General features: G+C 42.1%; 1 protein-coding gene across 1 annotated transcript in view; it reads right to left on the bottom strand.

The window, feature by feature from the left end:
- The window catches only part of Hopx (HOP homeobox), a 30689-nt gene extending 16832 nt beyond the window's left edge, over window positions 1-13857 (bottom strand). Inside the window, exon 1 of the mRNA XM_046467361.2 lies at window positions 13628-13857. The gene's annotated coding sequence lies outside the window, so the exon portion shown is untranslated. The remainder of the gene's footprint in view (window positions 1-13627) is intronic.
- Between the last annotated feature and the right edge of the window lie 1211 nt (window positions 13858-15068).

Raw genomic sequence — 15068 nt, forward strand, 5'->3', positions numbered from 1 at the left:
GCATCTGTCCTCCTGGGACATTCTGGGCTTGACCATGAGGCAGGAAGACTGAAATGCTTGCTAAAAGTCAAACCTCTCCAATGGGTCACCAGCCAGACCCTCCCAAGTACCTTATTCCTGCAAGGTTTGTCAGGCAAGGGTAGTTTTAGCCCTGCTGTGGATTGTATATTTTAGTTGTTAATTCATATCTTAAAAACATAAAGTACTGCCTTTTAAAAATTTTTCACTTCTGCATTTATGATGCTTTTTTAATATTTATTTTTTAGTTGTAGTTGGACACAATACTTCTATTTTATTTATTTTTATGTGGTGCTGAGGATTGAACCCAGGGCCTCGAACATGCTAAGCAGGTGCTCTACCGCTGAGCCACAACCCCAGCCCTCTGATGCTTTTTTAATATGTGTCCTGCAGAGTTGTTAATTATTCACTTTGCTATTTTCCTGTCCTCCTCCTCTTTAAGTTAGCTTTCCTCTTGCCTTGGAGACCCCCTGGCTCTAAGAAACATAGTAGAATTAAGAACAACATGAAATGTGAGTTAATATAGTATTTTTACCATACTGACCTTTTAGTTGAATATTTAGAAGAACCAAGTACTAATCACTTGAAATATCATTAGTGAGCTTCCATTTTTCTCAAGTAAAGAAGGGCTATAATAACGCACACCTTTGCCCAGCTTACAACTTTGTTGTAGAGTTCACATAGTATTACAGGGGCATTTCTGTAAAGTGTAAAGCGCTTGCTTATGGAATAGATTATTGTCCCCCGCACCCCTCAGGACCAAGGACAGAACTCAGGGCCTTGCATGTGCTAGGCAAGTGCCCTGCCACTGAGCTAAATCCCCAACCCCAGATTATTACTCTTTAAATGGCTGTGAGCTACTGTCAAATGAAGCATCTCCAGGTTGGGAAACTGGTAAGAACTGTTTCTAAATTTCACTTATGATATCTTTTTTAAATCTTTCCAAAATGGTAAAGTACAATGATTGAAATTAGAACCTGTTTTTAAAAAAACCAAATGCTGCATATGTTACTTCCTTATAAAATGCATGCCTGGAGGAAGATCTCCAGACTGACAGGTGGGTGCAGGGGACTCAGCATCTCTTCTCTGCGTGGTACACTGGTTGTATTTCATTATTGTTGGCATTTTCACTGAAATAGCGATTTCTTTGCCTATTCTTCACCACCACTTCATAATTTCTCCATTTATTTAATCTATTAACAAGGAAGTATTACTAAGACAGGAGTAGTAAAAAAAGATAATAATAATAAGAGGGAACAAATATTCTATGAATTAGTGAGTTGAGAAGTTTTTTGAAGTTCTCTTGGCCTTTGAGAATAATGACCACACTGAAATTGTTTAGAAATAACTTGTTCATGGGCCTGTTTTCCCCACCAAATTTTATACTCTTCTGTGGAGGCTGTGTTCACTTTTATACGTTTGTGTCTCCTAAACATTCATAAGAGTATCTGGTGGGGCATGGTGGTACATACCTGTAATTCCAGCCACTCAGGAGGCTGAAACAGAAGGATTGTGAGTTCAAAGTCAGCCTCAGCAATTTAGGGAGGCCCTTAGCAACTTAGTGAGACCCTGTCTCTAAGTAAAATAAAAAAAGGGCTGGTGATATGACTCAGTGGTTAAGTGCCCCTGGGTTCAATCTCTGGTACAAAAAAAAAGTATTTGGCATTTAATAGGTGCTCTTTTGGTGTCTGCTGAACAGAGCTTAAACAATGGCATCTGATGTGACTTGGATGGTATATAACTTAGAAAAAGACTGCTCTGTGTTTTTAACAACCAAGACTAGCCAAAGGATAAACATAGAAAGAACTTTATAGTTTTTGATATCTTTCCATCCTCAGTACCCCCAACAACATAGAGTTGATTCCTGTTGTTTAATTACATACAGAAATATCACCCATTTTAATAGCAATAGTATTATTTAATAGCAAAAGTTATTCATTACCATGTGCTAGGCACTGTCCCAAGTGCCTTCGCTGAACTAATTCATTTAATCATCAGAGGAATGGCAACTCTGTGACAGGCATGCCCCTCTGCATCTCACACCCGTGCAAACTGGCACAGAGGGAAATTATACACCTTAGCGAAGGAGATGGATACAGCTTCCCCCAAATCACAAATCTCATAAGTGAAAAATGGAGATTCAAACTCAGTCTGACTTCTGCATCTACTTTCTTAAACACTATACTGTATTTCCTCTTTGTACTGAGCAGCTACGTAGATGAAGATCCTTGTTGGGTAGTTGTGGTTAGAGGGACAGCAGAGCTGGGTGGTGCCACCAGGGTCAGGAGCAGGGCAGTGCCCTGGCTCTCATGGGAGCCACACTTCCTTTCTGTGGCATATTTCTCAATTTTGGTGACCCAGCTCAAAGGCTCAGCCAGTAATTTCCATTAATATCACCAGCACCACCTGCTTGGCTGGCTTTCCTTCCCCTCACACTCTTCTTTCAGTGGTATAGACAGAGTTGAAAGAGGACATTAGCAAATAATGTATAAATGAGAAAAAGTTACAGCAGCCACTGGAATGGAATAGAAAGGTTAATAACTTCCACCGCACCACAGTAGGAGCTTAGTGACCATTGCTACCCCTTAATACTTAGATGGGCAGAATTTTATTGAATTAAGGATCCTCCTAAAACAAAATTCCCAGTGATATAGACTTTCTAGATCCCTTCAGAAAATAAGAAGATACTATTAAAAAAAAAGAAGTTATTGGAGGGGAGGGCATCTGTGAATGACTTCCAACCATGAATCATTGATTAACTGTGGATTCCTTGCATACACACTGAGTTCTTCTCATTGAGAACCCAACTCCTGTTTTAATCTTGTATGTGACAACATGGGAAAATGGTGACAGAGAGTAACAAAGTTTTAGTTTCTTCTTTGAGCATGTTGTGAAATAAGTGGAGACTCTAGCCTACCTTTTTAGAAATAAATGGGCTCATGAAGGAGGGCAATGCCGTTTCCATAATTCCCTTGGAGGAGGATCTCCATTTTGAAAACTGGCTGCTTTTTCCAAAGTCCATGAATTCAGAAAAAGTTTTCTTTGTAAAGAACATTTTAAATGTAGATAGAATTCCAGGGTAACACCCACAGAGACCAGGGATGGGAGTTACTACGTATTTGTAACTATAAAAGAAAATAATCCTATCAAAATATCCTAGTGACATTGAATAAGAAGTTATTTATTTGGAAGATGCTTATGAAAAAGCTGTTTTAGTTGAAACCTGTCTTAGGGAAAGGAGGTTTGGATGCAGGTATGGACGGGACTTTCAGGGGATTTTTGAAGATAATAGATGCTTGCAGCACAATTCTGTTGTGTGTCAAGTTTCCACAAGAGTCCATCAAACATAGATTACTAAGTACTTACTGAATTCATGCTGATTAGAGCTTATTTTCACTTCAAGAAGTAGGTTTTTCTTTATCTTTATAATATAAAAGCATAATAATTAGAGCTGTGCTTGTGTCAGAGAGGGAAGGATGAGGGAGAGACAGGACAGTGATCGGGACTGTGGAGTGTTGATGTGAGACTTCCATTGTCTAAGATCTGATTAATGATGCTCACTGTGGGCAATAAAGAAAACACCAGTTACTTTGCATTTTGTCCTGCTGTTCATTCTTCCATTCAAAATGCCTCAAGGAAGAGAATAGGAAAGATTTTGTGGGTCACGTTCCCTGAGCCAGACACCAAGGGGCACTGTCACACGAGGACAGTTTAGTTGCTGACCACAGCTCAAGGCAGCTGGCAATTAGGGGCTCTTGGGTATGTGGCACTAGTCACAGAGGGGGTGTTTGTGTGTCTTCAATGGATAGTTTCACAGGAATAGCAGGGGATACTTTTTAAATTCTCTCTAGTGAGTGAGACCGTTAAACTGTGGGACGAATGGGGGCACTGGGTGAGGACTCAGCTGAGTTTCAATTTTAACTCCTCTACTTAGTCATCACACGACCTTGGCTGTGTCATTTGGCTTATTTAAACATAGTTCTCCAGTCTGTAAAATGTGGCTAGGAATTTCCTTTCTTGCCTGTTTACTCCAGTAGTGATCCAGTGGTGGATGCTCATGAAACACAAATTAGAAAAGTGTAAAATGACGTACACATTTCTATAAGTGTTATAATCACTTTTTTTTTTATATCAGGGTTTGAGTTCTTTTTATTCTTTATTTAGAGACAGGATCTCACTAAGTTGCTTAGGGTCTTGCTAAGTTGCTGAGGATGGCTTTGAACCTGTGATCCTCCTGCCTCAGCCTCCCACATTTCTGGTAACACAAATGTGCGCAACAGTGTCCGGCAATTTACTTAATACAGAGAAGCAATGGTGTTGGGCAATGTGACAGTGATATCATTCCTCTCCTAAAATTCTGAGGATTGGTGTGGCCTGGGTTCTAAATTATCATGTTCTTCCTTATCAACAGTTTACTGATGTCATTGACCTGAGAAAGGGAGTAGACAGGCCTATTCTGAGCTCTGTCCTTGGTATGCTGAACACTTTGTGCCCAGTTCCTTCTTCAAAGGACAACTGAGAAGACTGAAAAATTTGGAACCCCTGTGCTTTTTAATATTCAGCCTGTCTGTTAAATTAAGGTGGCCGTATAATTTGTCATCTAACCCAGAACATTTAAGAATAAATGGAATGTTCTGAATACATACACCACTATAACAGGCAGACACCAGGAGCATTCGGGGCAAGCCTGGACATTGAGTCCCCTTATTATATGTAAGATTCTAAATTCCTCACTTCAGTTTGAGATGGTGAAGATTCCTGTTGAACTTGGACATTTTTGCTGCTGTTATGGATCAGCAAAATTTAGACCTGTGAGGCCCTTAGAGAACAGAATAACATAGATGAAGAAGAAGCTGTTTTTCAGTCTTAAGGAAAGACGACACTGAAGCTCTGTTGTTAAAGGTAAGAGGATACACGATAGCTTCAAATTTCCTGACCTTTCATTTTTTTTGCAATGTAGGGTAGAAATTGCCTGGCAGGATGGATAATGCTTGGGCCTCTGCCTGCTGTGGGATTGTTGGTGTGTCCTGCTGATGCTTAATAGGCATGAATATCCATTACACCTCAAACAGAGTTCAGTCCTATGATCAAATATAAACAGGAACAAAAACGGTGTGTCCTGGAGATTTCTATGGGGCCCTGCCACGCACGCAGGGCTTTTCAAACCAGATCATACAGAAGGGATGAGGTTTGGGAAGCAAACTGAATGATCAAATAGCCTCTCTGAAAATGTCTGATGACCCAATGCACCAAGAAATCAGACAAATAGATTTCTGCCCTGGGGGAAAATTCTCAATATTTGCTAAAGAGAACCATTAAAGCCAAAGAGAAACTTGCATGACTAAGTGTGGAAGCAAATATCCAAAAGATCAACTTTTTAAATAGTTTGGGGAGAGGAAAAATGGCCCAAATAATTAAAAATGGTAGCTAATAAATATACTTTTATTGTTTTGGAGGATATTATTAACTTTTGGTTATCCTTTGACTTCCTTGTCATGTTTTGTTCAGAAGAGTGTTAGCTTAATTAGACCAACAGACTGCAAGGTAGGGAGACGTATTTGTTGCATACTGAGAAACATAAATGCCGATGATAGAAATCAGTCTGGCGTTCCAAAAACATCTAATAAAGATAAGTCACTCACAGATAATTGAGAATCAAGTAGATAAACTTGTCTGATTGCCCTGTCACCATCCAGTCACCTTAGAATGTTAAAAACTTAGAGCTTCTTTCCCAAAATATTCTCATTCCCACTGCCTGGCTTTGTAAAGGGATATTCATTTGTAATTCTGGGAATGTGAAACCATGATTTATTTGTTTGCGAATCTATGCTGGGTTCTACAGTATTTTTGCCCTAGCCCAAATTCCATGGTAAGAAATTTAGGGACCTGTGTGATATCGTGAACAATAGGCTCTTATACTGCCAGGGTGTGCCCTTTCTTAGGCTATTGTACTCTGCCTAAAGCAAGCAGGCATAGCTTCCTTGGATGCTTTGTGAATTCTGAGAAGTCCAGAAGAGATTCTTTGAAAGACTGGACTGGTAAATTTGTACAAAAATTCTTTAATCAATGATTTTTTTATGATCCAACGACCATTCTTATTTTATTGACTACAATTAAGTAACGGATAAAGTGACACACAGCAGTACCTGATAGAATTCCAAATTGTGCCAAAGTCCAAACACCCATACTACTTTTTGCTGCAATACATAGTTATATGGGTGAACAAACAGAGGTGCATAGCTTTAACTTACTTGTTAACATCACAAAATGACTGAAAGGGACAGATACACTAGAAGACCTGCTTAGGGCATAACTCTGAATTTATAATAGATCACCCTCTAAACATTAGACATGTTTCAGAAAGAGACTAGATGGAGCTTCAGGAAACCCGAAACTGCCTTCCAGCTTTTTTGCTTTCTTTTCCAAGCGACTTTGGACAGCTCACAATTGCTTTGGAACTTCATTTCTTCATCTCCCATTGTTATCATCCTACCCCACCTGTCTCACAGCATAGGATTCATTGAGATGGATTAAGTTTACGAATGGAAGTATCAATTATAAAACTATATAAATACAATGTACTACTCCAGCTTTCCCAGTGACCTGGGATTAATAATATTGGGCAACCTGAATGACATCAAATTTGCGATCGTTAAAATGGCAAAACATTTTAGAAACTTTGCCTAACCTCAGAAGAAGTCATATGATTTCTTAGAACATTTCATTTGCTTTGCTCAAGATCATCTATGACCTATGTGGGAAAAATGAAATGCTTCTAGGATAGATGAATCCAAGTTTAAGAAAATGAGATCAAAAAAGGAAAATGGGGCTGGGGTACAGCTTAGTGGCAGAGCACTGGCCTACTATGTGCAAGGCCCTGGGTTCAATCCCTAGGACCAACCAACAAACAAATAAAATGGAGGAGGGGGACAGCTAAATATCTCTAAGTTCCATAAAATTACTTTTGCCACTCTGTCTCTTATTAAAATGTTAAGGAATCCAGAGCAGTTCCTAAATGTTTAAAAAAGGACTTGCGATGTCATATCTCTCCTTCATTGCTAAAGGACACACAGGCCACTTATCCTGCACCTTTCCCTCCCAACAGCCAGATCTGAAGGGCAGGGAGCATATGTTTGAGGATATGCATCACAGCATCATTTGTGGGAGTCAGGGGCAGGAGAGATGGCCAACACCAGAGGATAAGTTCTATTTACTTACCTATTCCATAAATGACAGACTAATAATAAGTAGTGTAAAACAATATATTAGAATTATCAGTGACATACATGGCTCTCTCTCAAAAAAAAAAAAAAAACAGCATGAAGCTCAACAGAGAGATGAAGGAGAAAGCAAGGGAGGAGGAGGAAACAAGAATGAGGTACAAAACCTTAGATATAATCTGAATTAAGAAATGTGTTAATGTAAGCCTAGAGGCCAAAGCAAAGAGTAAACAAACAAAAAACACTTAATAATTAAAAGGCGAATGGATTGCCCCATCTTCCAGAGAGACCTGTGTAATTCTTCCCAAAATATTTTTTTCACAACGAGGGGCTACCTTGTGGCTTGCTCAATGTCCCTTGTGCTGCAGCACATACCCATCCCTGGGCTTGGTTTTTACCCTCAAAGGACAAGATGAAGAGCTGGCCATTGACTTCCATGCTTTTCAACATCACCATTAAAAGGCCCTTTAGCTTTCTCTTGTCCAAGCTGAATCACACCAGGGCCTCTCGCTGCTCTTTCTAGATGTGCTTTTATTGCGTTTAGTCACCGAGGAGCTCTTTTGAACTAGTTCCAAGGACTCTCCTCCTTTTTCAATTGTGGAGCCCAGAACTAGGTGGATGACCTAATCCAAGGGGGAGTGACCTCCTACTGTTTTCCCTGCTTCTTTATAAACCCCAGTTGTAGCCAGCTCCAAAGGGTGAAGAGTGAGAAGATTTGATAAAGTTACGATACTTCCAGCATTCATTATGGAAGGTTTTTATAAAACCGATTTCTCCTAGCACTAGTAGACTAGAAATTTAGAAAGGGCTGAGGGGATACAAGCACTAAGGAAGATTGTTTATGTAAATTTCCTTAGGGAGACGCCACACAGGAAGGAAAGGGAAAAACATCAGTAGAGACTCACTATGTAAGCAGATCTGTCAGGACTGAAGAATTCCAGGAAATTTCCATCTTGATCTCTCTAGATCCAATGGCTAGAATGACTGTCATTAGCTTCCTGCTCAGTATATACTAAGATCAGAATGGATCACCATCTGTCTCAGGTTTTTTTTTCTTTCTTTCCTTTTAATATACAAGGGCAGAACAGTTATTTGGAAATGACCTGGCAGGGTTTTCATGTTGGATCACATTTTATCAACACCACCGAAAGCACATTATAACAAATTATGGTGGCATAGATAAAAACTGACTTCCCTATTTTTAATCGAGCTTCTATTGCTACCCAAACATGACTATGAGCTCATAAGAGCCTAAAGCAAACAGAGTAACTTGACCATGTGATGAATAATTCCTTGAGCCCCCACATAGACTCTGAACTTCTTGATGATGAGCCAACATAAATAACCAGTTCTCAGTCTGGGCAGTATAGGTACAAGGCTTCACATAGGGAACCTGAGCATAGGGGCAGTCAATGACTTGTCACAGAGGCCAGATTGAGGTGTGGGGCGGCCTGGGTCCCCGAGCCAGGCCAGCTAAATCCCACGATTCCAGGCAAGCGAGCGTGCTCTCTCGTACCTTCATTGGCTGTTCTCGTGGGTGATCAGATAGATTATGGGTCAGGCCAGGTGTTTTGAGAGTGAAAGGGGGTACTATTAATAATCCCACTTGGGTGATTAATCTTTTGGGCTTCTTCCTGTTTTAAAATTCTATTACAGATGAGAAAATAGGGTTCAGGCTGCTCCTGAGCACCAGGCCAGTGCTTTGCTCCCTGAGCTGGACTATCTTCCGCCAGGACTAGCTAATGCTGCAGTTATGTGGAGGATCGGGACTGAAAGATTGATATAGGCATTTCCCAGCAACTGGAAGGCACAGCCTATCCCGCTCCTGCTTGGTTGCACACTCACACACCTCAAATCCCACATGTGTTCAGCATCTACACCACTGGAATGCCAAATCCACACCAGGGCCACTGAAAGCCAGGGCAGCCTGGTGATCAGGGCCAGGGGGCAGCAGATGCACCCCCTTCCGTAGGACACAGCCTCCTGCCACCTGCAGTGTGGGACTCACCCGCATCCCCACCAGCATGCTTCAGGTAATCAGGAGGGATGAATGGAACCCAGGAGGACAGGCATTGCCCTCAGGGCCCTCAGGGGTCAGGTTTTAACTGGCAGGTTGGTGCTTTATCCATCCCTCCAGGCCACAGGTCACCTTTCTGCTGTCCACCACCCCCATTTACTTGATATTTTAGATGCCTGAGGAAACCATCAACAACATTCAACACTTAATTCAGGTTAGATCATAGCACAGCCTGTTAAAAAAATGTTCAAGTGACCCTTTGAACTAAGCCATTCCACACTGAAAGAATCTAAAAATAAAGGAGAAGGGGAAATGTTCAAAGAAAAGTTATCCAAGGAGGACATTCTCCTTGGATACGAACCTATTTTTTCAGCAGTATAAACCTATCACTTGTTTAAAAATTATTATTTTTTTTATTTTTGGTGAAACTCTGAACGACAGGAAGTAGTATTTGACTTTCCAACAGTAGCATTAAACCAGGGTTGGCTATCACCCCAAAGCCAATGGAAATTAGTCCTCTTTTACCAGAGCACAGTATCCAGTCCCCAGGGCTGAGGATGGCGCTCACCTCCGCCCTCTCTTCCCCAGGACAGCTCTTACTGCTGATCCTCTGGTTCCACCACACTCCTCTTCCAGGGCAGAGCACGTCAAATGCAGCTGCCACTTGCTGTCCCAAGCTGAAGTAATCTGGGACAAAAGGGCTGACATGGGCAGAGAGCCACAGGGACTGGGGTGGGTGGGATGCACAGGTTGACTGGCCTACAAAAATGGGTCCTCAAGGAAGAAGGCTCCTGGTCACTAAAGTTGGCCAAGCTCCTCTGCTGGTGCTTACCTTCTGCTCCAGAGAGGAAATAGCTCATGTTTTTAAAACTCTATGAGCATGCTGGGTCTGGTCACATGCCTGTAATCCCAGTGGCTTGGGAGGCAGAAATGGGAGAATTGCAAGTTCAAAGCCAGCCTCAGCAACTTTGCAAGGCCCTAAGCAATTTAGCAAGACCCTGTCTCAAAATAAAAAGGGCTGGGGATGTGGCTCAGTGATTAAGCACCCCTGGGTTTAATTCTCAGTATATATAAAAAGAGAGAGTGCAGAATTTCTTGACATTTTGTCTCTAGAGATCTTAGGAGGGCTCTTCATTTTTTTCAGAAACACAAGTGAAATGTAGCTTCCTCCAACGAGTATAAATACATTTAACAAAGAGTGGTCTAATTCAGAAAAAGAAATCTATCCAACCAAGTCCACGGTCTGGAGATGGTTGCATACAAGATTCTACTGAAAACCCACAATCTGGGTATATTGTCTACCAACAAGTTGTTTGAAAATTCTGACCAGTAGGGTTTATATATTTTACCTAAAACTGATTCTCCCGATTGCCCCATTTTAGAATTCAGATGGCAATTATGTTTACATAACAGTCCAAAGAACTCCCAGATATGTTATTTGGGTGGAACTTACTTAATATCCCAGGGAGGGATATCACTCGTTAAGCAATTATTGTCCATTAACAGTATGACTTTAATTAGTTTCCCAACGATGGGTAGGCAAAGCCCTGGGAGAATGAGACCCCAGAAATGGCACACTGTGGTGAAAGGAGAGATGGGAACCCACCAGAACATGGCAGCTGGCCAGGGCAGTGCGGTGAGGTACTGTGGTCCCATGCCCCAGTACCCACACAGGTGGTGAGGGATAGGCAGGAAGGGTATAAGTCACAAAGACAGAGGTCACTCACTCAGGCTTTTGCCCAGGGCTGCTCTGGATATCCTAATGAAAGACCCTGGGCTAGACAGACTCACCCCAATGCTGAGAACTCATGACATTTCCTGAACCAGCAAAGGAACGTGGCTGGGCACCAGAGCAGAGCGCCCTGTGCTTCCGCAGAGATATCTTTCAATAAGTATTATCCTCTTGCTTAGACCAGATATTATGTAGGGAACAAAAGGAGGCTATAGTTTTGAAACATCCCTTCTTACCCTCCTTTTTGACTCATAGCACAATCCTTAAATAATGCACCTCTGAGGCTCAGAGTAATTCCTGCCGCTTGCTGCCTGGAGCACTTCTGGGTTCCAGGAATTCTCTTGGAAGGTGTTGGATACCCTAGCCAGAGCTGGAAGTGTGACTTTGAGGACCCAGAGCAGCCTCTTCCTTATCCTGTAAGCTCCCATTACTGTGCTCCCCAGGCTTCCCAGCCTCTCTTACCCTGGGACACACTGGTCATAGGGCTGGGGGACCATCCCCACCCCTTGTCTGGGCCTTACTATCCTCTCAAAATACAATAAAAGAGCTGGTGACATGGCTGAGTGGTAAAGGGCTTGCCTAGCATGTGTGATGCCCTGGTTTCCGTCCCTGGTACTGCAAACAAAAACCAAGAAAATAACCAAGGTCAGAGTGGCCCACCAAAGAGCTGCTGATTTAATTGCACTGGGGTGGGGCTGAGTCCTGATGTTTTTAAAAAGATTCTCCAGGTCCAATAACCTTTGAGTTAGATGATCTCTACAGACCTTTCTAGTCCTAAAAGGTCTATATCCTGACTCTCTCATTCCTCCACTTTATGTCTTTAGTTTCTCCAAAACTACTCAGTTTATTTTCATGTTAAATTGGCTGATTTAATTGTAAAAAAGAACTATATTGTACAGTACTGCCACAGTATTGTTGAGCTGTAATTGACATCTAATAATGTACGTGTTCATAGTATACAAAGTGATAAGTTTTCACAATAAGAAATGGTCACTGTAGTCACAATGGCAAACATATCTGTCAGCCCCCAAATTTCCTGTGCCTTTGGCAATCCCTGATCTGTCTTCCTCTACTACAGATGAGTTTGTGTCTTCTACAAATTGAATCATAAGTAAATACTGTTGCTTCTTATTATTACATCCTTGGACTTTACATTTCAAGACCAGGGTCTTTTTTATTTCTTTTTTCCTCCTCCCAGCCCCCAGTTGATCTTTGCTCAGAGAAACCGCTTAATCATTATTTGTTGGATTGAAAAAAAGGCCTTTGTAAAATTATAATAGCTTCAGTTTGGTGATCAAGAAGTGCCCATCGAGTTAAGGTTTTAACTTTCCACTTCTTCCCAGTTAAAAAAATAAAGCATGATTTAAAACCAAGGTATCTTAATTTAGGGTCTGTGGACTTCCAGGGGTCTAGACAGTGAGCTTCTAGATATGTGTTGAGGACAGGGGAAGCGGCTGGGGGCTGAATACCTGGGAAAGATCCTTGGCTTCTGCCAGTCTCTTAATCCCTAGATTCTAGACCCAAATGGCTGAGCTATGGAATGAATGCCACACTGTCTTCCTTTAATATCCTACATGCATTTTATAAATATGATGTCTAGTTATAAATCCTCTGTAATCTACTCCCTCCTTCTCTCCCTCCCTGCCTCCCTGGTACCTGTATTTTGTTCTCTGCCCGGCCCTGGTTGGTAATGCTTCACATGGTTAACCTCAGGGTGTGATAAACACTCCAGGCGCTGTCTACTGCCTGGGAACGTTTGGCATTCTTCTCTTCCACATCTTCTCATCTAAGCTGTGTGGCATGAGTCCTTTTATTCAAGGGCTCTTCCTCCAGCTTAATACCAGAGTTAAAAAATCACAAACCTCCATTTCCTGAAAATTCCAGAGTTTAGGATTTCTATTAATCTTTTTTTTTAAAGAGAGAGAGAGAGAGAGAGAGAGAGAGAGAGAGAATTTTTTTTAATATTTATTTTTTAGTTTTCGGCGGACACAACATCTTTGTTTGTATGTGGTGCTGAGGATGGAACCCTGGCCACACACATGCCAGGCGAGCGCGCTACCGCTTGAGCCACATCCCCAGCCCTCTATTAATCTTAAACAAGATCAATACTTTCACTGTTATTTATAAGCGTAATGAGAACAAAAAATATACTAAGTAACACTGCAAATTCATCATTAAGCCATCTCTACTCAATCCAGAGATGCCCCCTCTTATACATCCCACATACAAAAAAAATTTTTAAACTGATCTTAGAAAAGGCTGAAATATACAGTAGCAATTATCAGCTTCTAAATAACAAAACTACGCATCTGGCAGTTACACAAATGCAGGTTTCAAAGTGTCTTAATAGGGAGAGAGCAAAAAGAAAATACCTCACCTGCTGGCCAAAAGACCAACAGGACTCCCCCCCTTGCTTCATCCAAAGTCAGCTCAACCCCATGTTTGTTGGCAGGGGGTCTGGTGTTTTACTTCCAGCAGCATTCTCTGGCTCCCTGCTGGGGGTAGGCATTACATGTTTATTCTCCCTTTCACGTCCACCCTTTTCCAACAGAAAAGCTATCATGGTAACTATAGCATTTTGGTCTAGTTTCTATGCAAGTTCATTCTCTGCATTAAAGGCAGAGAATGAAAGTTACTTACGTGCAAGTGGCCAAGGGGAGCCCTGGATTTGGAAGCTGCGTTTGCTGATGCCTGCCTGCTTAAATAGCTTGGCTGGCTGACGCAAGCTGCTGATAGCACTTTTGTTTACGCCCCGTGAATGCACGCTCAAGCAAGGACCTGAAAAACCTGCAGCGTGGGCAGGAGGGAAACAGTCTGCCCGGGGAGGGTACGTCTCTCCTGGTTATTCAGGTTTGATACCCAGACGGTGACTTCTGAGAGTCCCGTGGAACTCTCCCCTCCTCCCATCCTCCTCATCCCTGTCCTCTTACTTATCCAAATAAGACTCTTCAAGATTGGATGGAAGATGCGGCTGCAGGAAGAAGGGGAAGCGAAATAGGACCCTGGACCCTTTCCCTCAACTTCCCTATTTGGAATGTGCTTCCTGTTAGATGTCACTTCATTTCAAAGCTTAGGACTGATGTGGCTCTGCAGGCGGGATGCCCAGCTCAGTGCCTGGACAATTGCCCAATTAATGAAAAGCGGTTTTCCCTCTGGACACCGCATATACAAATAAAGGAACAATTAAAGGAGAGGGCAGCCAGTATGAAACAACTTTAGGTCCCCTTCAAACCCTGTTTTCACCCACTCCCGGTCCGCATCTATGCTGTCCTCCTCCTTTCCCCTGCCCTTCCTTTGCTAATGAAATTCCTAAGAGTTGAAAGATTCTCCACGGGATTGCCAATCAAAAGGCAGTGTGTGAGCAAGGCTATGGGAAGATGCACACCAAAGGTGAACGAATGAGCTCAGGGTCTCCTGTGACTATCCCTGGAACTGTTTCTAAAAATGAGGGTGTGTGGGGGTGTGAGGACCCAGCTGGTCGATGTTTATCTTTTCTTTTAGCTAGATACAGCAGTTAACAGTCAATTGCAGCACACTGAACACATGAAGTGGGCATGATATGGAGAAGAGGAGGGAAAGGGGCAGGCTTTGGTGAGATCATTTGTGGGGGTATCTGTGTGTATTTGCTGATATGAAGCACAAACCCTTAAATGGCAACCCTTATGTACCCCCCACTTGATTCTCTTGGGAAAGTAGCCGTATTATGAAAGAAGAGCAGCAATCATTCAGAATATTTCTTTCCCTCTTGCAAAAGAGGGTAGGTTATGGTTATAATATGTGTATGGAGAAAAGCACCCTACCTGGTCACCAGGAGATTCTTTGGTTCTCCCTGTTAGTTGTGTAACTGCCAACTGTTCTATGGACAGATCTGGATTCTTGCCCCCAGATTTCTTGAGAGCAGGGTATATGTATTTTCATCTCTTGACACCCACAATGCCTTGCATTAGTTATTATGATGATGATGATGACACTCTAAAATCTAGAAGGACAATTGTGACAGGTTCTTTGTGGAACACTTCACAGAGAGTCTTTGCTCGCTGATTCCCTACAAGTCTGTGAATTAGTGTCTTGGTGATCAACA

This window comes from Marmota monax, unplaced genomic scaffold (assembly GCF_021218885.2).
Source record: "Marmota monax isolate L192 unplaced genomic scaffold, Marmota_monax_Labrador192_F-V1.1 WCK01_AAM20220418_F8-fsc00025, whole genome shotgun sequence".
NCBI classification, from domain to species: Eukaryota; Metazoa; Chordata; class Mammalia; order Rodentia; family Sciuridae; genus Marmota; species Marmota monax.